The sequence below is a fragment of the Dermochelys coriacea genome, chromosome 12, assembly GCF_009764565.3.
Source record: "Dermochelys coriacea isolate rDerCor1 chromosome 12, rDerCor1.pri.v4, whole genome shotgun sequence".
Classification (NCBI taxonomy): Eukaryota; Metazoa; Chordata; order Testudines; family Dermochelyidae; genus Dermochelys; species Dermochelys coriacea.
The window spans coordinates 32,787,053-32,811,278 of record NC_050079.1 but is presented as its reverse complement, the minus strand read 5'-3'; the positions used below and the strand labels follow the sequence as shown (position 1 = coordinate 32,811,278).

Here is a 24,226-nt window from a genome sequence, read left to right as displayed (position 1 = left end):
AGCCACATACATGAAAATGAATCATGAGCTGGCTAATGTGAATGACTGTTGATCCAAGTCTGTTCTGTAGCAATTAAATTCACAGTTCACAAGCACAGAGCAGTTGTTTAACTCCTAAGAAATAGGAGATGTTTGTTGAGGAGTGCTTTGTGAGCCTTTAAGATAAAGGGTGCAATATATAACAAGGTACATTTTATGATTTTTCAGATCCAGAGTGGTGATGCACTGAACTGAATTTTCCTGCTCTACTGCACATAGAGAGGTTCTCTACTGACACATAAACCTTTTACTGATGCAAAAACTTGCAGAATTCCCCCTGGAAAAAGGATACCAAAACTGGGGAAAGGTACAGTATACATTGAACTAGAGTCACGTTTGCATGCAAAACCATTTAGTTCCCCCTTCCCTCCAGCTCTCTGTAGGAACTATCCTATTTATTGCTTTGGATTGTATTTTTCCCTGCAGATACAGGAGAATGCGAATTGCATCTCCTTATTCCTGTGGTGGCAAATGTGCTGGATGGGGGGATTCCCCTAGTGCAGGTGGTAGTACTACAGGAATGGGCAGTACTGAAGTCCAGCAGAGGTTCCTTAGGAGCCCTTCAGTGAAGGCTGCCTGAGAGATGCTGTGATGCGTTGTATCCCATACTGGTAAATAATGGATTAATAGGAGAATTAGTGCCTAGGTAGCCCATCAGGGAGGGAAGCCCCACCTGAGGGAGGGAAGAAGGGCAGGCCCAATTTAGTATGAGAGCCAGCTGAGAAGGAGGATGGGGCACCATACAGGCAGATCTGAAGTGAACTAGCAGAAGAGACTCTGGAGGTGGGGACTGCTAGAGAGGCTGGGAGTAGCCTTGAGAACTCTCTTCAATAGAGAGTTGGGAAGAAGCTGCACAAGGACAGCAGGCATAGTGGTGGTTGCAGTCCCTTTGAGAGATGCCAGTAAATGGGAGAAGGTAGGAGCAGCCCAGAGAAGTGGCAAAGGATTGTAAGGAACATCCCTTAGCTGCCTAACACACAGGGACCCTGGGCTGGAACCCAGAGGAAAGGAGAGGGCAGACCTGGGTTCTCATCCCCTTACCCCAGCCAGAGGGGAAGTGCAAGTCTCAGGACTAAGAGGCCAAGATTGATGAGTACTGTATGGGAGCTGAAGGCCTGTCATAAAGGTTATTAGACTTTGGAGTTTTTCTGTCTCTTTTTCCCCTGCCCTGGAAGGGGACTGAATATGAAAGGTGAGTTGGCCGGAGGGTTGGGACACAGAAGATGCAGAGCCAGGACCATAGGCAATAGAGTGAAAGAACCCCTTCAACCCCTTATCATGGTTTGGGGGGCAAGGGGAGGAAGGTGTTTCAGTAGTGATTTTAATGACAGATGCTTAATCAGTGCCTCTTCCACCTGGGTAGGTCATGTTCCTCCTGAGCCAATCCCATCCACTTTGTGGCTGACTAGGCTGCTTCTGGGCCCTCTCAATGGAGTGGAATTAGCAGGAAGCTGACAGCTCTACACCACTACTTCTGGTGAACTTAATAAGGTCAGTAGCTCCTAGGTCCTTAATTAGAAAAGTAAAACTCCCTCATGCAGTTGCTCAGAAATTTTCTGTCAAAACTTTAGTTTGACAGAAAATGGCTTTTTGAATAAAGGCAAATTTTTGTGGCCAAAAAGTTTGATTTTTTTTGTCAACAATTTCAGGGTTTTCATCCAAAAAATGAAAATATAACAGTTTTTGGCAACCAACTTTTTTTTTGGTTTTTGACAGAAACATTTTCATCAACATTTTTCACAGGAGAAAAATATTACTTTGCAACCAGCTCTGCTCACTAAAGTTGGCCTTTTCAGACAAGTAGAGCTCACCTGTTAGAGGTTGAGTCCACACAGATGCAGTAAGCATGGTAAAAACTCCTTTTTTACTCTCTAGGCTTTCATAATTGCTCAATGCAATACTTCAGTGTCAACTGTCAGTTATAAACCATTTTTTAAAGAGAATAGCAATGAGACTGTCGTTACACATGCTTACCAGCATTTCTTATATGGAGAAAGCTAAATGTGCTTAGAATGTTTTTACCTGAATGATATTCTAATTTAATTTTTGGTAAAAAGTGTTAAAAGAAAGCTGGCCTGTCTTCTAGCATCCATTACAAACACTGAAGTACTCCAGAGTGCAGTAGGGTGCTTTATGCTGCTAATAATTGAGTGATCTTTATGTTAACACAACTTGCAAGATGGTTTAATGCCTCTTTAGTGACGTTAATATATTCAAGAGTTATATTAATAAGTATTTTGAGTCATAGCTTAGCTTTAAAATGTAATTACATGTTCCTCATACTGTTGCTTATAGTCAAATAAATTCTGCCTTTTCATTCAAAAATTGTCTATGGTGAAACTGTAGCTGCAGTTCCATTCTTTGTTGCCCATAAAGGCACATCTTGAAGTCATTGGGTTTGCACCAGTGTAACAGAGTGGTGTGTGGCAGCATCTGACAGAAACTCAGATTTCATATATTGTTCTTATTGTAACTGACAAACCTATTTTTCATTATTTCCATAGCAGAAAAGTTAAGTAAAATGTTCAATATTGTGTTTTTTAAACCACCATTGTTGGAAAATAGCAGTAATGGGAAATCGGACTTCATGAATAAAGGATAGTCCATGATTAGCTGTTATATGGGCTTGCTCCATCCTTGAGGACTAGGATAAAATTGTCATGATTGAATACCAATTATAGCTGGAAAATAGGAGTTTCTTGGTAGGAAACCATGCTGTGTTTTTTGTTTGTTTGTTTGTTTGTTTTTATAAAGACTTTATTTTTTTTCAGAATGAATTGAGCTTGAAAAATGAGTTGGGGATATGTTCCCTCTTCTTTTTCTCCATTAAGAAGTAAGTTTTCTCATTGAGATTTCAGAGAAAATGAATATTCTGGTATAAGGAGGTACTTATGCCCTCAGGTTTTACCATTATTTTATGTATGGCATATTGAACTGGCAGGGGTAGAATATTCTATTTGCACTGCAGCGACTTGTATAAAAAAAAAAAGAGAGAGAGACATGAGTTCTGTGGAGACCTCAGTTTGGTACTGCTGAATCGGGTGTCAGTCAGCAGTGGGTGATGAATGAGTCAGCAGTTTTTCAGAGCAAGGTGTTCTGCTAGGGAAGGATGAGTCAGCAGGTTGTCCAACCACTGTGTTCTGAGATAGCTGGTGCAGTTTAAAAAAAACAAAACAAAACAAAAAAAACACCCACAGAAGCCAAGGAGTTTGACTTCATCAGCAATACTTAGATCAGACTGTGCAGATTCCTACAGAATCTTCAAAAGTGAAGGGAGAAATCACTGCTTTTGGGTGCTTCTGGCTGTCCTTCTCGCCACCGTCTGCATCTTTGAATGGAGCCTGGCCTATTGTGTGCTTGGCAATGACTCTAAAATAGCACAACCCATTTTGCACCAGTAACTCTTTACTTACAAACACCTGGGCATGCCTTTGCAAATGCCAGCACTTTGTGTGTGTGACAGACATACACTAACATGTATGCACACAAATGGGTTTTGCACATGTCAGTGTAATCACTTGTGTTGTGCAAGTTATAGCAGCTCTCAGCATCAAGTGGTTAGTCCATGAAATATGCACATGCAGATGCATGTGTAAAATGTTGTGTGCATACAAATGAGCTATGGCTAAGGTCCATCTGCAAATTAAAAACTAATTTCAGCCACTGATGAACATGTTTTAACTATCAATTCCGACAAAGACAGATCTACATTTATTATTTTCATTAGAATTACTGCTAATTATTAGGGTTGTCAAGCGATTAAAAAAATTGCGAAATTTAAAAAAATAATCATGCAATTAATTGCGCTGTTAAACAATAAAGAATACCATTTATTTAAATATTTTTGGATGTGTTCTACATTTTCAAATATATTGATTTCAGTTACACACAGAATACAAAGCACTCACTTTATATTTTTATTACAAATATTTGTGCTGTAAAAAAACAAAAGAAATAGTATTTTTCAATTCACCTCATACAAGTACTGTAATGCAATCTCATTTCATGAAAGTTGAACTTACAAATGTAGAATTATGTACAAAAAACCTGCATTAAGAAAAACAATGAAAAACTTGAGAGCTTACAAGTCCACTCAGTCCTGAGCCAGTCACTCAGACAAATAAGTTTGCTTATTTGGAGCTATTGCAGGAGATATTGCAGGAGATAATGCTGCCCGCTTCTTATTTACAATGTCACCTGAAAGTGAGAACAGATGTTCGCATGGCACTGTTGTAGCCAGTGTTGCAAGATATTTACAGGCCAGATGTGCTAAAGATTCATATGTCCCTTCATCTTCAGCCACCATTCCAGAGGACGTGTCCATGCTGATGACAGGTTCTGCTCGATAATGATCCAAAGCAGTGTAGATCGACACATGTTCACTTTCATCATCTGAGTAAGATGCCAACTGCAGAAGATTGATTTTCCTTTTTGATGGTTCGGGTTCTGTAGTTTCCGTATCAAAGTGTTGTTCTTTTAAGACTTCTGAAAGCATGCTCCAGACCTCGTCCCTCTCAGATTTTGGAAGGCACTTGAGATTCTTAAACCTTGGGTTGAGTGATGTAGCTAGCTATCTTTAGAAATCTCATATTGGTACCTTCTTTGCAGTTTGTCAAATCTGTTGTGAAAGTGTTCTTAAAACCAACAACATGTGCTGGGTCATCATCCGAGGCTGCTATAATATGAAATACACAGCACAGAGTGGGTAAAACAGGGCAGGAGACATGCAATTCTCCCCCAAGGAGTTCAGTCAAAATTGAATTAATGCATTATTTCTGTAATGAGCGTCATCAGCACGGACTATGTCCTCAGGAATGGTAGCCGAAGCATGAAGAGGCATATAACTGTTTAGCATATCTGGCATGTAAATACCTTGTAATGATGGCTACAAAAGTGCCACGCAAACACCTGTTTTCATTTTCTGGTGATCTTGTAAATAGGAAGCCGGCAGCAGTATTGCCCATAAATGTAAACAAACGTGTTTGTCTTAGCGATTGGCTGTATAAGAAGTAGGACTAAGTGGACTTGTAGGCTCTAAAGTTTTACATTGTTTGTTTTTGAGTGCAGTTATGTTACCAAAAAATTTACATTTTTTAAGTTGCACTTTCACAATAAAGGGCTTGCATTATACTACTTTTATGAGGTAAATTGCAAAATACTATTTCTTTTGTTTATCATTTTTACAGAATAAATATTTGCAATAAAAATAATATAAAGTGAGCATTGTACACTTTATATTCTGTGTTGTAATTTAAATTAATATATTTGAAAATGTAGAAAAACATCCAAAATAGTTAATTTCAGTTGGTATTCTATTGTTTAACAGTGCGATTAAAACTATGATTAATCATGATTCATTTTTTTTGAGTTAACTGCAATTAATTGACAGCCCTACTAATTATACCAGGTAAGACATTAGCTCTAACCCTCTTTTTGTGTTTAGTGAAATCATAGTTCTTTACACCACACGTCATAATCACTCATATTGGAAGCTATAATATTGTCACAAATAAGGTCTATGATCTCCAATTGCTATGGAACAAAGCTTTTGTTAAGTCCTTTCTTTTTCATTATAAAGCTTATACATCATCTATACATGACTGTTAAAGATTGATACATATTTACCTTGTTTATATTTCTTTGATAAGGAAAATGCTGATTAAGAACTGCTGTGAAAAGGAATTTTACTTTTCCTATGGTTATTGCCTTGCTTTTTGACTCAGGTTATTATTTACACGGTTGCCATATTCCCAAGACTCCATCATAAATGAGCTGCAAAACCCAGTGGTGTGTCCTGGTCAGGTAAATAAATGGAGATAGCATACTCTACGTGATCTTGCTGTTCACATTTTGTATCCAGTGTGTTTTATGTCTGGTAGATAAGCTCAATAAATGTTATGTTTTATGCATTTGTGCCACAAATATTCCATTTGATTCCTAATGGTTCATGAAGTGCCTTCTGCAAACCTTTGAGGGGCTGTCAGACTGAACCATGGAAAATATATTCCATACTAAATTCATTTTTCACAGTTTTACTGTATCATGTTTATCCTGTTCTTACTTCTCTAAACTGTTTTTAGATTGCAAAATTTTATATTTTGGACCTGATCTGCCTCTTGTTTGTAGGAGTCACTCCACAGAAGCCAGCAGGTTTACCCTGACACAAAATGGGTGTGAACTAGATTCTGTGTATGCTGCTGCATTCTAATCTATGCAATCTTTTATTAACATAAGAATAAATACCAATCCCTGTTAAAATTATACAGGTCTTGATTTTTTTTTTAACATACAAAATGAAGACAGTTTAGAAAATTGAGTCAGCGTAGGTTTGAAATATATCAGAGAGGTCTCAAGCCAGGAAGTTAATATGCTGTTAAATCAACCAGTTGTACCTACAGCTTGTAGAATGGATCACCCATAGTTCCTGATGCAACATGACTTACAATTTCTGACTTGGATGGAAAAAGTTGAACGAGGTTTCTGTAGCAAAGGACTAACCCAATTTCAACTTCTTTTGGCCTTTGTTCATTTAAGTGAGAACCCGACCACCCTTTCCAAGACTGTTTTAACATAGTGTTTTGCATTTCCCCCTTTGTTTTTAAAGTGCAGTTATACTCTGAAAAGTGACTGTAATGATAACATTGTGGAGTTTGTTTGTTCTCAGTAAGTATATAGATATTGATTATTTCACTAGAAAAAAGATGGGAGTTTGTTTTACCTGACGTTGCAAAGTCTGTTTTGTGATCTGAAAACCAGCTGTCTCTCTTCTGGCTTGGGCAACTTTGCCAGTTATAAAGATCCAGCATTCAGAACTTAGTTAATAAAGTTTGTGGATGACGCTGGAGTGAGAACAGATCTTAGCTCACTCTTCCTTAGCTCTATTGGCTTTTCAGACTAAAGAATAGTAAAACCATATTTTTATCACCAAAGTAGACTAATGTCAATTTCTCTGACCATAATCACAATTTAAGGCAGTATAATTTATGTGGGACATATTCAGTAATATTGAATTACATTACAATGATATTCTCAAATATATAGTCAAAACTGACTTAAAGCAATTCAGAGGATTGTAGAAAAGCTGAAGATCTAACTTGCTTTAGGTAAGATTCAGTATGCGATTAAGATTCAGACAAACCTGTTTCATCTTGGGTGGAATAGATTTTCATAAATGTGGAGCATAAAAAGAAAAGGACAATAAATTCTAAGTAGAAGATGATACATTTTGAATGGCCAAATATACAGCTAGATCCAAATGACAGTGTTAGTTCACCATTTGCTTCAGTATTTAGAATGACTTACTCCCAGAGAATTCCCTGAGACAATCTACTTTGTGTGTGACAGAAGGTTGTAGGTCACTGAGACAAGGGTAATATCTTGCATCTTAGTTCTACTAAACAGACAAGTACTGGAATAAATACCATTATATGCAGCCAGGATGTTGGTAAAACCATGGCAATAGAATGTTAAAATAATATGGTTTAGTATTAACAAAGAATTCATCTTTTTGAGAGTTCATTGGATTTGAAGGATCCACCTGTGGGGTGTAGCAATGCTTTTTGTATGGGCTCTGTAAGGAAAACTAACATAGCATGCAGATTTTGACAGAAGAAACTAGGGTGAACAGAATGTTGCATGGCAAAATTATACCAGAAGGTGTTAACTGCACTTTAGCGTGAAGGCCAATAAGCACCAATGTGTTTCTTGCTCTTATTAAATACAAAGTTATTTGACAATTAAGGCTAGGGGACATGAAACAAGTAATGGCATTTGGAGAAATGTGGGTAAAGACAAAAGCATTGGTACCTGATCAGCACTGACATGACTGCCACTGCATCCTTGTGTTACTGCAGAAAAACCGCTTATGACTGATCCAGGTTCACTGAAATCAGTGGAAAGTCTTCCACTGATTTCACTCTGATTTGGATCAGACTCGTAGCCCTATGCAATGCTTATCAAAAGTGACAGGAAAAATATATAGAGAAAAGAATAGGACCTCCCTAAGGAATTTAGGGAGCTCCTTGGAAATTTGTACTTTTGACAATGAGTACAGTCCTCTTCAAATTAATGTTGTTTGATCAGAAAAGTACATGTAAATCCTTTAAATATTCTATTAAATCAGTTCAAGTGTCCAAAGGAAGCCCCCAAACAAAAACAAAACAAAATGCTCTGAACAATATATTTTGGGTAATAGAATCAAATCAGCAGAAAAGATACAGAAGCAAAAGCAGGTGAGGGGAGGAATAGCTCAGTGGTTTGAGCATTGGCCTGCTAAACCTAGGGTTGTGAGTTCAATCTTTGAGGGGACCATTTAGTGATCTGGGGCAAAAATTGGGGATTGGTCCTGCTTTGAGCAGGGGGGTTGGACGAGATGACCTCCTGAGGTCCCTTCCAATCTGACCCCAATAAACTCGTATTCCATGACTAAGGGTGGAGGGAATCTCAGAAGACATATGTCAGTACTGTATAAATCCTTGACTGATACAGTGCACAGTAGGCATGGATTGGAAAATATGTGTGTGTAATTAATGTGCAACTACCTGTTCAGTCACCTTTCAGTCCATGAAAATGGAAGGTAAGAGGTGGCACAGTATTTTATTTGATTGGCTGTTGCCAGAGATGATGGCATACAGAAGTAAGCTGTTTTAAAGCCTGTGGAAGTTCAGTTTATATATAACATGAGTGAGTGTTGTATGATCAGTAATCACAAAAATTAAAGATTCAAATGTTGCACTTTTGTTGATAGTCATCTTCAGTGCTTGCTCTTTGTAAAATGTTTAGGATCAATGGTATGGCAATAATCAGCATACAAATTTTGTCTCTAGTGAGACCAATGAAATATTTCCCATTGATGTTAAGGAGAGCAAGATCGAGCCCAGAGTGACTGTCTCCATTATAATTATTTTAATCCTAATTTTTAAATGTAAAGACTGGTAGTCTCTCCAGAGTTAAGGTAGTAGCCGATGTTCCATACTAAAGCAGGATCCAAATCTAGAATCTCCCAGTACTTATATTATCAAAATTTGAAGGCTAATTCTGAGGGAGAAAGAACTTTTCTGGAAACCTTGGAGGAAACTGAGCAAATGCTTTTCCATTTGAACTAATTTTTAAATGACTGACTGGTCAGTTGTTGTGAAATGTTCAATCCATGATTCTCTCCCCAGACAAAACCAACTCTATTGTCCTCAGTCCACATTCCCCACCCAACCCATGTGATGCTTTGCAAGTCCTCCAGGACATAGGTCATATGGGCTACAGCAGTTGAGAAGAAGAATGGATTTAGGACTTTAGACTTAGTTGTGGCTGAGGAGGTCTGTGCCAGTTGCATGGAGGTGAGGACCAGGCCTTTCAGCTCATGAAATTTTCGATGCAGAAAAAGTTATCCTGTAAAGCCTTTTAATAACTTACTGTGTTATGCACTGGAGTCTCTATTCACTGAAAACAATCCAGCACCCAGGGCTTTATTCACTATCAATTTCTATGATGAAAAGATCTTAGAGCTTAGAAGTCTTTTTATGCATAGAATAGTTTGAACTATAGTCAATGGCATCACATAACTCATGAAATTTGAGCTCAGATTAAACCTGGGGTGCTGGGTCTGCCAACTTCTCCTTGGAACACTTACCCAGGTTGGGGTGATGAGTTTCCAAACTCCATCCCTGAGCCAGTGCAGCTTCGAAGCACTGAGTCCATTGACCTGATGAGAAGGATGGACAAAGGACACTAGGTTTTCAAATCCATATTTAGAAGCCTTATTTAGCTTTGATGATACTGTTTCCTGTCTTCACTCTATAATGGACGACATACAGAGCATTGGCTTGTCTTGTCTGAGCTGATCGACAAACTATTTGCTGCTCTTTCTAGTTATAGGAGCCTTTAGCTTGAATAAAGAAACAATCCCAGCCATAACATTGTGAAGGTTTGTTACATCTCCCTAGTTAGATTTAGGAAACTTGTTTTGAAAGAAAATTGGGGCGGGGGTCGGAATTCTGAAACACAAACATCCCGTGATGACATTTTTGGAACAAATGTTTCAATTTCTTGTTTTGAAACAACTTTTCATGTTGAAATTTTTTCTTTATATAATATAAAATTGAAGGTGCCTTTGACATTCTGAGTTGGCCTTGCAAAGTAGTCTAGAATAAAGTTAATCATGTTAATGTCTTAGTGCTAAATTCTACCTGGCTTTAATAGAGCTGCATGGGTGTGACTAAAGGCAGAAACCGAAATATTTAATGAGCACTCAGGAGGCAGGTTTTGTCAGGAGTGGAGAGTATTTGTATTAACTATGTGAGTAGTCATATCACACTGAGACTACTCAGTCTTTTCAACTAGCTCACTGTGAGCATGCCTAGAGGCTGAATACAGATATTGGCATAGTCATTGTCTCCTTAGCTTAGTCATCTAGTGACTTGACATCTACCCTCACAGAACTTGCTCTTTTAAATAGTTTTCATGCCTTATCACTTTTGTAAATTAGGTGGAGAAGGGTCATCAGGTTTAATTTCTGGAAATCTTTGAATCAATATGGAGTCTTTGGAATAAAGAATAGTATATAATCTGACCCTCCTGACTTTTCTTAAAGAAATCTCATAGTAAATTGAATTTACATTTGAGGTAGATAAATACTTATTTCTCTTTAATTGAATTATTTAATCTGGAGGTATTTCCTAGAGCTATTTTAAAGACATGATGTGTCATATTCTGACAGTTCTAAAGGGTTACCTTTAGAGCTTGTCCCAAAATATTTTTAGGGGTGTGCATTGGCCAAAAAAAGAGAGAACACTTTTTTCAGTGGCAAAATGAAAATTTTTTGCCAAAAACTTTTCATTTAATACAGAAAATTTTGATTTGGAAATGCTGCCATGATGCCTTGTGGTGGTGGCTTAAATTCATGAAAGGGCTGGAGCAGCTTTTTGTCATTGCAAGATTGGTTCCAGCCCTAGCCAAAACTGGTACCAAGGAAATCATGAGAGTTGACAATGCAGCATAAGTAGGACTTAAGTGGTGCCTGGGCCTTGTTTTAGTTTGCTTCATGAGAGCATTTCACTCATTGGGAAGAACTTGTCCCTGTGTTCTAGGTCTTTCAATAGGCCTCCTGGCTGGGCTGCTTTTGGCAGTCCTGCATTGGTTCTTTAAGTGCATCATTTTCCTCTGAAGTATTGGGTCTGTTAAAGGCAATATACTATGTTAGATAGACCAGTGATTTGTTCTCATAGGGTAATTCCTAGGTCAGATATATCTCTTGACAGCACCTTTTTATTTTTTTCAGGACCCTGTTAACTAGTGACTACAGTGAGAATTGTCCTTAGCCAATCAGGGAGATTCTCCAAAGTTTTTCATAGATTCATAGATACTAAGGTCAGAAGGGACCATTCTGATCATCTAGTCTGACTTCCTGCACAACACAGGCCGCAGAATCTCACCCACCCACTCCTACGAAAAACCTCACCTATGTCTGAGCTATTGAAGCCCTCAAATCGTGGTTTAAAGACTTCAAGGAGCAGAGAATCCTCCCTCAAGTGACCCGTGCCCCATGCTACAGAGGAAGGCGAAAAACCTCCAGGGCCTCTCCAATCTGCCCTGGAGGAAAATTCCTTCCCGACCCCAAATATGGCAATCAGCTAAACCCTGAGCATATGGGCAAGATTCACCAGCCAGATACTACAGAAAATTCTTTCCTGGGTAACTCAGATCCCATCCATCTAATATCCCATCTCAGGGGATTATGCCTGAATATTTAAAGATCAATTAATTACCAAAATCCCATTATCCCATCATACCATCTCCTCCATAAACTTATCGAGTAGAATCTTAAAGCCAGATAGATCTTTTGCCCCCACTGCTTCCCTTGGAAGTCTATTCCAAAACTTCACTCCTCTGATAGTTAGAAACCTTTGTCTAATTTCTAGTCTAAACTTCCTGGTGGCCAGTTTATACCCATTTGTTCTTGTGTCCACATTGGTGCTGAGCTGAAATAATTTCTCTCCCTCTCCTGTATTTATCCCTCTGATATATTTATAGAGAGCAATCATATCTCCCCTCAACCTTCTTTTAGTTAGGCTAAACAAGCCAAGCTCCTTAAGTCTCCTTTCATAAGACAAGTTTTCCATTCCTCGGATCATCCTAGTAGCCCTTCTCTGTACCTGCTCCAGTTTGAACTCATCCTTTTTAAACATGGGAGACCAGAACTGCACACAGTATCCTAGGTGAGGTCTCACCAGTGCCTTGTATAATGGTACAAAAACCTCCTTATCTCTACTGGAAATGCCTCTCCTGATGCATCCCAAAACCGCATTAGCTTTTTTCACAGCCATATCACATTGGCAGCTCATAGTCATCCTATGATCAACCAATACTCCAAGGTCCTTCTCCTCTTCCGTTACTTCTAATTGATGCGTCCCCAACTTATAACTAAAATTCTTGTTATTAATCCCTAAATACATAATCTTACACTTCTCACCATTAAATTTCATCCTATTACTATTACTCCAGTTTACAAGGTCATCCAGATCCTTCTGTATAATATCCCGATCCTTCTCCGAATTGGCAATACCTCCCAGCTCTGTATCATCTGCAAACTTTATTAGCACACTCCCACTTTTTGTGCCAAGGTCAGTAATAAAAAGATTGGTCCCAAAACCGATCCCTGAGGAACTCCGCTGGTAACCTCCCTCCAGCCTGACAGTTTGCCTTTCAGTAGGACCCGTTGCAGTCTCCTCTTTAACCAATTCCTTATCCATCTTTTGATGTTCATATTGATCCCCATCTTCTCCAATTTAACTAATAATTCCCCATGTGGCACGGTTTCAAATGCCTTACTGAAATCTAGGTAAATTAGATCCACTGTGTTTCCCTTATCTAAAAAATCTGTTACTTTTTCAAAAAAGGAGATCAGGTTGGTTTGGCACGATCTATCTTTTTTTAAAATCATGTTGTATTTTGTCCCATTTACCATTGACTTTAATGTCCTTAACTAATTTCTCCTTCAACATTTTTTCCAGGACCTTGCATACTACAGATGTCAAACTAACTGGCCTGTAGTTACCCGGATCACTTTTTTTTTTCCTTTCTTAAAAATAGGAACTATATTAGCAATTCTCCAATCATTCGGTACAACTCCTGAGTTTACAGATTCATTAAAAATTCTTGCTAATGGGCTTGCAATTTCAGGTGCCAATTCCTTTAATATTCTTGGATGAAGATTATCTGGGCCCCCCGATTTAGTCCCATTAAGCTGTTTCAGTTTCGCTTCTACCTCAGATATAGTAATATCTACCTCCATATCCTCATTCCCATTTGTCATGCTACCATTATCCCTAAGATCCTCTTTAGCCTTATTAAAGACTGAGGCAAAGTATTTGTTTAGATATTGGGCCATGCCTACATTATCTTTAACCTCCACTCCATCCTCAGTGTTTAGCGGCCCCACTTCTTCTTTCTTAGTTTTCTTCTTATTTATATGGCTATAGAACCTTTTACTATTGGTTTTAATTCCCTTTGCAAGGTCCAGCTCGACTCGACTTTTAGCCTGTCTCACTTTATCCCTACATGTTCTGACCTCAATAAGGTAGCTTTCCTTGCTGATCCCTCCCATCTTCCACTCCCTGTATGCTTTCTGCTTCTTCTTAATCACCTCTCTAAGATGCTTGCTCATCCAGCTTGGACTACAACTCCTGCCTATGAATTTTTTCCCCTTTCTTGGGATATAGGCTTCCGATAACTTCTGCAGCTTTGATTTAAAGTAATCCCAGGCCTCCTCTACCTTTAGATCCATAAATTCTTCAGTCCAATCCACTTCCCTAACTAATTTCCTTAATTTTTGAAAGTCAGCCCTTTTGAAATCAAAAACTCTAGTTGCAGATTTATTTTTGTTAATCCTTCCGTTCAGTTTGAACTGAATTAGCTCATGATCACTTGAGCCAAGATTATCCCCTACAACCATTTCTTCTATGAGATCCTCGCTCACCAAAATTAAATCTAAAATGGCATCCCCTCTAGTCGGTTCAGCAACTACTTGATGAAGGAATCCATCAGCTATCGCATCTAGAAAAATCTGAGCCCTATTATTATTACTAGCACTGGTCCTCCAGTCTATATCTGGGAAGTTAGTCTCCCATGATCATGCAGATTCCATTAGTATTTACTTTATTAAAAACATTAAAAAGGGCTCTATCCATATCCAAATTAGATCCCAGAGGTCTATAGCACACCCCAAGCACTATCGTAGGAGAGGCCCTACTAGTTATCTTCCCCAATGTAATTTTTGCCCAGACGGACACAGTCTTATCCATTGCATCGCTTATTTCTTTACATTCTACCTCATCATTGATATACAATGCTACTCCACCACCTTTACCTTTATTTCTGCCTTTCCTAAACAGCACATACCCTTCAATACCTGTAGTCCAGTCATGACTACTATTCCACCATGTTTCTGTTATCCCTATAATATCTGGTTTCACTTCCTGCACCAGTAGCTCTAGTTCCTCCATTTTGTTACCTAGGCTCCTCTCATTGGTGTACAAACATCTTAATTTTTGCTGTTTAGCCTCGCTCACATTTTGTACCCTATTAGGCACAGTCATTCTACAGCCAGTATAACCTATTAGACTAGTATCCACACTGCCCTCGCTCCTTATATACATTCCCCTACCCCCGGCTGTATCCTTTCTTACTTCATCTTCTTCCCTCTCAATGCTAAAATCTGGCTTGGAGTTTACCTGGACATCTCCCAACCATCTCCCCCAAATTCCTAGTTTAAAGCTTCTTTATCAGTTGTGCCAGCCTCGATCCTAGAAGTCTATTTCCTTCCCTACTCAGATGAAGTCCATCCTGAGAGAACTGCCCTCTGTCCATGAATGCCTCCCAGTAGCCATACAACCCAAAGCCCTCCTTATAGCACCACTGCCTAAGCCATCTGTTGACAGTCATAATCTTGTCACACCTTTGTTGCCCTTCTCTAGGAACAGGCAGGATCCCGCTAAAGATCACCTGAGCCTCAATTTCCTTAAGCGTTTTCCCCAGCCTAGCATAGTCTCCCTTAATACTTTCCAGCGAGAATCTAGCCGTATCATTTGTGCCCACATGAAGGATAATTAGGGGATTCTTTCCCGCTCCCTTTAGGATCCTTTTCAACCTCAGGTCTACATCCCGTATCTTAGCACCCGGAAGACAGTACACCCTTCTATTCTCTGGATCTACTCTGGTTACAGGCCTGTCTATTTTTCTCAATAAAGAGTCCCCTACCACATAGACCTGCCTTTTCCTGGTGACGGTGCTATTCTCCAGTCTCTCCCCTGTTCCCTCTGGCTGCAAGTTCTTTCCATTCCTATTTTCCCTTATAAGCCTCTTCAACCCATCCTGTATCCCCCATGGGCTCATGTTTGGTGTAGTCTCCCTTGACTCTTCCCCTTTTCCTATAGGACTAGCCTCTCTTCTCTTCTTCCTTGCCCTTCCACCTTCAGCAACTACCTGCTGAGCCCCTTCTTTGTTTTCCAACTCTGCAAACCTGTTCCTAAACTCTATTTCTCCTTCCCTAGCCCGTCTTTTCCTCTGCCTGGTTCTTTTAGTCACATGCTTCCACTGACCACTTTCCTCACCCAGTCTCCCCTCAAAATTCCCCAGCCCTGCTTCCATCTGTAAGTCTGAGCTTTTCCCTTCAGATACCTCATGTCTTTGCTCCATCATCTGCTCAAACCGCTTCCTAAACTCAAGTTATTGTACTTGTTTTATTCAGAGGCTCTTATAATCTGCTTTTCACAGTTTGCCTGTCCAGTGATGATGTGATTTGCAGCTGGGCAGTGATTCACACTCTGGGAAAAGGCTTGATTCACTTGCTACTTTCAGTTTTCAGACTTCTTGGTGTCTTGCATGCAGTTTCACTTAAAGAAGCTATTCTTTTTTTCCTTCTAAGCCTCCCCTGCATCTCAGCACTTGATCATCTAGTTCTCTCTTCCCCTGCCTCTCACTTTATCTGAATGGAGTCAAATCGGTGAGCTTAGAGTCCAGAGCAGCTCACATCTGACTCTTTTTTGTGCCTCTAGATTTTTCGGTCTTTTTCAGACTCATAGACACTTAGGGTCCTTAAATTCTTTTCCACCTGGTTCCAGCCTTGGCATGTCTATCTTATGTTTGAGCCCAACAATGAGGAAGTATAGAAAGACATTTGAAACAGCATTGGTACAATAACTCTGCTTTGCTTCACATAGGATGGCTGGTTCCCAATGTACTCAAGGAACAGTACTTCATGCTTCCCCTGCCCCCCCTTTCATTCCTGTGTTCGGGGAGCAAACTTTCCCATACACATAGAGCAACATGGTATGCCCAAGTGAAAAGCATCAAAACAAAGATTATGGGCAGGAAACAAACAAGCCCCTAGAACCTTGACAGGAATCTATGCAGGAAATCCTCAAAACACATCAACTTCATGTAGTGCAAGATCACAAAGCCTTCTGAACCACAGTGACCCACTCGGAGGTTTCATTTGGTTGTTAAATATTCATAGTTATCATACCAGGAGCTTAATATTTGGTGTCACTGTTTTGAGTAAACAACTAAATTTCAATGTTTACTCCTTCCCTCCCAATAAACACTCTGATAGATTGACAAGAACGAATATATATTTTAAATTAAGCTGTTTGGCACAAAAATGCAAATAAATTACAGAAACATAATCTATGGAATGTCAGAACAGGTGGGGGGGGGGGCGGAGAACACAGATTAGTAATATTAGTATGCGATTCATACCTAATGGCTGGAGAAGAAGACTTAAAAGTAATAAATGAAGACAAGTACTAGTTTTCTGTTGTGCTGTGAATTGTAAGAAGGTCACTATCAATAGTAGTTTTGGTTGGGACTTTGTTTCACAACACATGTATTTTTGTCATAGTGGATTTCCTGTGTGACCAAAAGGATATGCTAGAAGCTGTGCTTTATTACAGACAAGTGTGTGGGGGTTGAGGGGGAAGCGAGTGCAAGCACTTGCTTAGGGGTGGATTTTATCATTTGTACTTGCTCTCCAAACGTTACACCGATCTCGAAATTATGCACAGGGATTCCTATTTTAAACTACAGAAGGTAACGGAGTCCCTGTAAACTGAGACTGAGGATTTTACATGGCGAAGCCCTCCATCATTGCCTGGTGCATAGGAATGTGTCAGATTTCCAGGTACTTGGCCTATGGACATATCTAAACATAGGTGCTGGAACTAGGGGTACAAGGTATATAATGGAAACCACTAGGAGTACAGGGTATATAATGGAAACCACTTCAAGCCACACCTCCTGGTTTGAAGTGGTTTCCATTATATATAGGGTTTACAGTTTGGTTCAATGGCTCTCAGCACCCACACTATACAAATTGTTCCAGCATTCTTGTATTTAAAGAAGGTTTGTTCTTCTCTCAGGAACCTTTGGTGTTATAAGTTTTAAAATTCTCTATTTTAGCTTTTCAGAAAAGTGATTATCACCCTGTTAATTAAATGCTCTTAGAGGTCTCAGACCAGTGGGAAATCATACAAATCCAGGGTCACGTGCTACTGTGTTTATGTGCACTTCAATATCATTGAAACCAATGGGAGCTTTGTATATGCAATCAGTAGCAGAAACAAGACCCTGATGAACTCCACAAATTGGGTATTCCTGTAACTGTGGCTTCCAGTGAAGCCAATATTCACTGAGTACAACACAGAGCAGAATTTGGCTGCTCTCTTCATTAGATTGACATTAGAATGATGCAAACTGACCACAAGTCAAAGATCCTTTTGAAAAAGAAGCTGTACGTTCTTCACTGTGAATTCTCTTGCTTTTACGTGTGGGAACCAGGCTTTATTGTATTTCATGTATCATTAAACATGATGCTGTGCGTGCGTGCGCATGCGTGCGCGTGCGTGTGTGTGTGTGTGTGTGTAAAAGTCACAGCCTGGCTGACTTGTGCATGAGGAAATCATGGGAACAATCTCCTTGCAGAAAGGATAAGAGCAGTACTTGGGTAGGGCCTGTGTCTATTGACATTCATTTGAGAGTAGAGACATTTTGTGTGTGTGAAAAAGAAGAATAAAAATTACTCTTTTAGCAGCGATGTTTATAGTATTATTTTTATGCTGGTGACATGATGTTGATGTTTCTTAAAATTATATTTGTTTCACTGTGGCATTGATATGATATTTTAATACTAATGTGCTGTGAGGGTTTGTCTCAGAGGTCCACAAGATGTACAGTGTGTGGAGAAAATGTATAATGTACCAAATTATAAGATTTGCTATCCTCCTGTGTCACTAGAGACAGCATATGATATATGCAGGAATCCCACAAAGGGACATCTCGACAAAAGGGGGGGGGGGAAAGCATTGTCGTGAAACATCTGCTTTGTGTAAAATCTTTCATCCCCACCCACAACAGATTCCACATGGAGTCCTTTCAGGATCGTACCAAGTTTCTTCCAGTTAAGCTGGTCATTGCTTTACAATAAAGATGTTTACTTTTGGTTGGCTTCAGCTGGCTATAAATTACTTGATGTCTCTGCTAGTTCTTAAACCATAAAAGGTATGTCTTGACAGTGCTTTAACGTGGCTGCATAGTTGCAGCACCATCGCTGGGAGAGAGCTCTCCTAGCTTTGTAAAAAAAAAACCATCCCCACAAGGGGAGTAGCTACCAGAGCTGGGATGAAACTTGCAGCGCTCAGTGGGGTATAGACAAGTTTCAGCAGGAAGTTAGTTGTGACACCTTCCCAAGCTATCTGATGTGGGAGACCAGCAATTTTTTTTTCCAATGTGCGTGCAGACCAGCAGCCAGTCCGTGGACCACCACTTTGAGTAGCACTGTTCTACAAGACACTATGCAGTGCCATGTTTCCTATTGACTTCCACAGACTCTCTCCTAGACAGCGAGAGGCACTAGTTGCAGACGCTGAGACAGAGAATTCAGACAGGCTAGACTACAGCAGCACAATGTTTAATTTCTAAATTATTTCTTGTTGTTTTTGGATGTTCACCACCTCTGAAAGTCATGCTCCATGTGTCTCACGTTGAGCGCCCAAAATCAGTGACCATTTTGGGAAATTCTTCATTCAAATGTTTAGTGGAAGCAACCAAAATATGTGGCTAGGACCCAGTTTTCATATTGTAGCTGATGCTTTCATCTGTGTGTTTGCCACTCTGTTTGTGAAAGGGGTGGATATTCTGTGGTGTACTCCCAGCAGTTTGCTAACCGTGTCTGTACATTTTTTGGCTTTATCTAGCTACTTTGGGTTTCAAATCAATAATGCTGAATGTCCATTAATGTTCTCACTTCATCAAATAGTCAATTAGTTCACAATGGGGATCCTGAATGTGCCTTCCCTTTGGCCTTTCATAGCTTCCTCCTGTCTGGAGGATTGTCGCAGAGCTTTCCTAGCATCTCCCTGCCTGGCTGACTTCTACATAGTCTCTGCTGAGATTCTTTGGATCATCTTCCTGGCTATGCTCTTGTGGAGGAGGAGCCTATGCATACTGCAAGTGCAGGGTGGGAATTGGCTGGGAGGCAAATGAAGAACCTGAGCATGGGGAGGAGGAGCAGAGGAGTAGTCCCACCCAAACACAGGGTTTTCTTCACATTAGGGAGCATCTAGGAGGTCATTTACACCTGGTGGGTGGTTTTTTTGGCACACAGTCCAATACAGACTTCTTCCGGGCAACAGACCAGGTAGTTTCAAACCAGCAGGCAAACTTTGATCCACTTACTCTCTCTCTCTCTCTCTCTCAAATGTGTTCACCATTAGCAGAGTCTCTTGAAATACAAAGGGTTGATGATACAGTAATATTGTAATAGAAGATCAGACTCCTTCTTTCTGGTACATTAGACTTTTTTTTTGTTAAAATCTTTCCCAAGACTAAATCTGTATGACTATAAAAATCCTTGATGTGTGGAGCAATGCTGGCATAAGTTATTAGCTCTGAACTCCAGTTTATTCAGTTACAGACTAAAGTAGTGAGTTTTTTACTTAGGAATGGATTGGTCTAATTAGGCAAAGAGGCTGTTATTCTGGGGCCAGATTTTCAAACAGGCCTGAGACCCATGCACAAATACACTTTGCTACCTACATCTGTACATATAGTTTCTGTGATTGCATGTACATAAGAGCAACGATGTGAGTAAATAGCACTTTTGTGCACAAACTGCATAGCTCTTTGAGAATGACTGTCAATATTTACTTTAAGATTAGCAATCAGTTATAAATTTAATGATTACTGATTTCCCCCCTTAAATAGTTTCATCAATATGTCCAAATTAAATTAATTTGCCTCCAGCTCTTTGCTTTAATAGCCTATGCAAACCATTATGAAATAGTGCTACAGGATTTAATAGAGACAAAACTAGTAAGGTTCTACAGGAATTTCATAGGGTTCTTTAGAAAGTTTTAAAATAAATCACAGAATGTAATAGTACAGGAAATAAAGACCAATGCAAAGTACTACACTTGGGAAGGAAATATCATATACACACCTACAAAATGAGAATACCCGACGAGGCAGTAGTGCTGCTGAAGATGATGTGGAGAGTGGGGTATAAGAAATTAAATGAATGAACATGATGCACTTGTGAGAGGCTAATATTCTGGGATGTATTAACAGAAAGTCATATGTAAGACATGTAGGATTGCCAACTCTGTCAGAAGCTATTCAGGAAGATTAAACGTAATGTCATTTTATTTAAATATCCTATTAAAATCTAACCAATTGCTGTCAATAGTCACTGGGAGATTGATGCCAATCCTGGAGGGTTGGCAACCCTAAAGATATGGGAGGTAATTGGCTCACTCTGCTTGGCACTGGTGAGGCCTCAGGTTAAGAAGAGAAAAGAAGACTGAGTGGGGACCTAAGTGGGTTTATAAAGAGGACAGTGATCAGTTGTTCTCCATGTCCACTGAAGGTAGGACAGGAAGTAATGGGCTTAATAGGCATCAAGGAAGATTTAGGGTAGATATTAGGAAAAGCTTTCTACATATAAGGGTAGCTAAGCTCTGGAATAGGCTTCCAAAGGAGGTTGTGGAATCACCATCATTGGAAGTTTTAAGAACATGTTAGACAAACACCTACCAGGGATGGTCTAGGATGGTCACAGTGGCCCAGACTAGATGACTTCCGAGGTCTCATCCAGCCCTACATTTCTATGCTTTTATGATATCCCACATAGGGTTTTTTGAACCACACTATAAAGTGCTATAGTGGGGATATCATTCTCTTATTAATCTTTCCATAACTTTTGGGTTTTTTAAACATCTTGTGTGTGTAATTTATCATTTTTCTAATTTCCATACGACTTTTTTGTACTGAAGCTTTTAAGTCCAGTTTATGATAGCAATGTTTGTTACTCTGCTTTGAAATAGTTTTGTTTGTGTTCTCCATTTAAAAAAAGTCTCCACTGTCCAAACAGCTCTTCACACGAGTGCTCTGAGTCAGTGACTGAAGTGTCTCTCTCTAAGGGATAGGAAGATTGGAAGACTAAATGGAAGGAAAAAAATGGAGATGTTTTATGGGAAAATGCACAAGATTTCTGTGAGACTCAGATGCAAAGGAAAGGATGAGAAAAGCTGCCTTCCCAGCAGGGGTTAACACCAGAGAGACAAAAGGCCCTTTGTGCCTTCCTATGTGGGGAAGATGTTTACCATGCACACTTGTAAAATGGTGCTAGGTCACCATGACAGAGCCTCATACGTTTCAACTTAGTTGGACTGAAATATAATACAATAAGAGAATTGCTCTTCTGGCTGAGCAAATGTTGTCCAGAAAGTGCTATGATAAGCACCCAAAGATAAATGAGAAAACAAAACAAACAAGTTCCCATTTCCCAGTGGAGTTCAGATGAATTACTCATCTGGGTGTGGAAGCCTGATCTGTGGCCTTCCATCTGCATGTAATTTCTGATGAATTCCAGTCTAAAAATCTTATCTTTTTCTTGCAGGCATAACCTGGTGTCCTGTGGGGTGCTGGTCCTGATCTAGCAAAGCGCTTAAATACATGCTTAACTTCAAGAACATGAGTAGTTCCACTTAGCTCAGTGGGTGTGGCTAATCAGACTGTGGGTGGTCAGGCCTAATGGTGGAAGCAAGCATTTGGCCTACTGGTTAGAGCAGGGTCCAGGCTGGGCAGAGTCCAGGAAATGAGCCGAGGGTCAGTACCAGAGGGATGGAAGCCAAATGCCAGAAATGAGGGTCAACCAGAGGCAGAGCCATGGATCAAAGCCAGAAGTCTGAAGCTGGAGGGGAGCAGGTCCTGGAGCAGAGCAAGAAAAGGGACTGGAAGCAGGCTGGAGCAGGACTTGAAGCCAGGGCTGGAACAAAGCAGGAGCAGGGACTGGAACAAGGGAAAATGTAGCTGCAGGCATGGATAATATGCATTGAGCAGCCACTGATCCACTTTTGGGGCCAGGCTTATAAGTAGGGCAACTAGATAAGCAGCCAGTTCCAAGGCAGTGCAGCTAGGGTTACTTGTTGCCTATCAGAAAATGTCAGTAAGGAAGCAGGTCAGCTGCTGGTCCTACCTGATCTGGTCCTTGACAGTGGGACTATGAGCATGCTTGAGTGCTTTGCTGCATTGTAGATGCAGCGCTCAGCAGTTTGCAGGATGCATTGATATGACATAGGGACAATATCCTGAAGAAAGAGTGGTTGCTTACCTTAGACTGTAACTCAAGATGTCTTGTCCTGATGGGAGCTCCACTATCTACTCTCTTTTTCCCTCTGCTTTGGACTTTTATCTTGCTCTGAGGTTGAGAAGGAACTGGAGTGGTGTGAGTCTGCTCTTCTTTATATGCTGCTTTCTGTAGCATGAGGAGGTGTACAACACGAGCACAGATCCCTGGGTACTACTAGCAGAAAAATCACCAAGTGAGAGTGCATGGGAATGCACATATCCTCACATGGAGCACCCTTAGGGACAAAATATCTAGAAGTTATTATACAAGGTAAGTAATCTCTCCTTTTGGTACAGCTGATTTTGAAAGCCAATCCTCACGCTGCAAACTCTTAACTTCGCTCAGTGATTTTTCTAATGCTTTTATACTTTATAGGATGTTACATTCCAGCCAGTATTTCTCCAGTAATTGCCTTCCTTAGGATACTCTGAATATACTAAGTACGTTGCTCTCAATTATGGGCTTTTACATGTGGAAAGGAAATTGTCAAATACTTAGAACAGCGGTACTCAAACTGTGGGTTGGACCTCAAAGTGGGTCGCAACTCCATTTTAATGGGGTCACCTTGGGCTTCGGCTCTGGGTGGCGGGGCTCAAGTTACAGGCCCCCTGCCTGGGGCTGAATCTCTTGGGCTTTGGCCCCACCACCCAGGGCGGCGGGACTCGGGCAGGCTCAGGCTTCGGTCCCCCCTCCTGGGGTTGTGTAGTAATCTTTGTTGTCAGAAGGGGGTGATGGTGCAATGAAGTTTGAGAACCCCTGACTTAGAATAGAGGTTTCCATTATCTACTCAAATAGAATACATGTTGTAGAGGTCAAATATTGTGCTATTAAAAAATGGCTGTCAGCAAGCAGTATGATTCTATTTGATATAAGATCATCAGTTTACACTAATGAAAAATTAGATGCTTTATCAAAGTTGAAGATGAAAGATGGAGTTTTCAAAAGCACATGGCATTTGTCTAACTGTTCCCATTGAAGTCAGTGATAAATCACCCATTGGCTTCAATGCAAGCAGAGTTAAGACAATGCTAAGTGCTTTAGAAAATTCTACCCATACATTTACTATCCAGTAAATGAAAATGCAGGCAGTAGTTAAACTACTTTTAATGTTAGACTAGATCTGTGAGGAAAGGATCAAAGGATCTTCAATTAAAATATATATCTAAATGAATAATCTGTTAAGTGGGGGAAAAAAAGGTAAACATAAATGAACAAAACCAGCATGGTATGGAAAATGTAGTTAAGCAGATAAAACTTGTTGAATGCCACTAACAGACACAAGCAGAGAGAAACACCCTAAACTGTTATCAGAAAGGCTGAGAACAGTATTAGTGCTAATACAGTGGCTCTCAAAAGACCTTAATTTGTATTATGCTCCATTTTACATCACTTACATCTCTCAATGCATGAGGGAAAATAATTATTAGATCCAACTTATTAGCCTTTGACTCCGTCTATCGTGATTGGAAAAGGTCACCTTCTGTTGGAGAGGAAGAATAGACTATTTCAAAA

The 24,226-nt window shown here is 40.0% G+C and overlaps 2 long non-coding RNA genes across 5 annotated transcripts in view; one reads left to right on the top strand and one right to left on the bottom strand.

Annotated features, from left to right (window-relative positions):
• The window catches only part of LOC122456342, a 33,892-nt gene extending 11,091 nt beyond the window's left edge, over nt 1-22,801 (bottom strand). The window contains exons 1-2 of one of the 2 annotated variants that reach the window (XR_006275212.1): nt 22,697-22,794; nt 9,665-9,736 (exon numbers count right to left, since the gene is read on the bottom strand). This is a non-coding gene — a long non-coding RNA (uncharacterized LOC122456342). Of the gene's footprint in view, nt 1-9,664; nt 9,737-22,696 lie in introns of both variants that reach the window. The other variant, XR_006275213.1, reaches the window with a different exon arrangement.
• Nucleotides 1-24,226, top strand: part of LOC122456340 — a 130,882-nt gene that overhangs the window by 1,521 nt on the left and 105,135 nt on the right. Inside the window, exons 2-5 of one of the 3 annotated variants that reach the window (XR_006275208.1) lie at nt 208-1,165; nt 1,403-1,530; nt 2,811-2,872; nt 5,763-5,841. This is a non-coding gene — a long non-coding RNA (uncharacterized LOC122456340). Of the gene's footprint in view, nt 1-207; nt 1,531-2,810; nt 2,873-5,762; nt 5,842-22,856; nt 22,985-24,226 lie in introns of those variants that run through there. The other 2 variants (XR_006275209.1, XR_006275210.1) reach the window with 2 other exon arrangements.